Source organism: Pteropus vampyrus, unplaced genomic scaffold (genome assembly GCF_000151845.1).
Source record: "Pteropus vampyrus isolate Shadow unplaced genomic scaffold, Pvam_2.0 Scaffold121, whole genome shotgun sequence".
Classification (NCBI taxonomy): Eukaryota; Metazoa; Chordata; class Mammalia; order Chiroptera; family Pteropodidae; genus Pteropus; species Pteropus vampyrus.
The window spans coordinates 3,580,288-3,580,918 of NW_011888902.1; positions in this window are offsets into that span (position 1 = coordinate 3,580,288).

Here is a 631-nt window from a genome sequence, read left to right on the forward strand (position 1 = left end):
GTTCTAGACACAAGAGGCCATCGTCACTGGAAGGTGACCCCAGGTTTCCCCACCCGGGTGGGCGCTCAACAGCAGCAGCCTCAGCCTCCGGAAGCTTTGGGGTCTCAAGGGCCTCGAAAGAAACAGGACCTGCAATGGGGGAGGGGGGATTTTCTGGAGCGTTCAGACTGGAGCTTTAACCTGTTCCTGGATATGACCCCACCTCCTCTCAAGCACATGCGACCTCAAACAGACTCCATTTGTGGGATGGGCCTGGGGGGGGGGGGCTCTGGAGCCAGAAATGGGGAAGAGAAGCTGGAGGCTGAGATGCAGACACCTTCTCCCTTTGGGTCCGCGCCCTCCCCCGCCCCCGTCTTTAAGGAGCTTCCTCCTCCTTTAAGAAGAAACGACTGGACAGAGGGACTCAACTCGGCCCTCTCTACACCACGTGATGACTAATTTAAAGATGGCAGAGACACGCAGGGTCCTCTCGTTCCCCCTTCTTTAGCCCCTGGGGAAGGGGGTTGCATGCTCTGCTCTGTGGTTTTTGTGAAGACGCAGCTATTGTTCGGGAGGCCTTTAACTGCACGTCTTGGGGCTGGTGGAGGAGATCCAACCGGATCTACTACTCACACCCACCTCTGGCTCACAG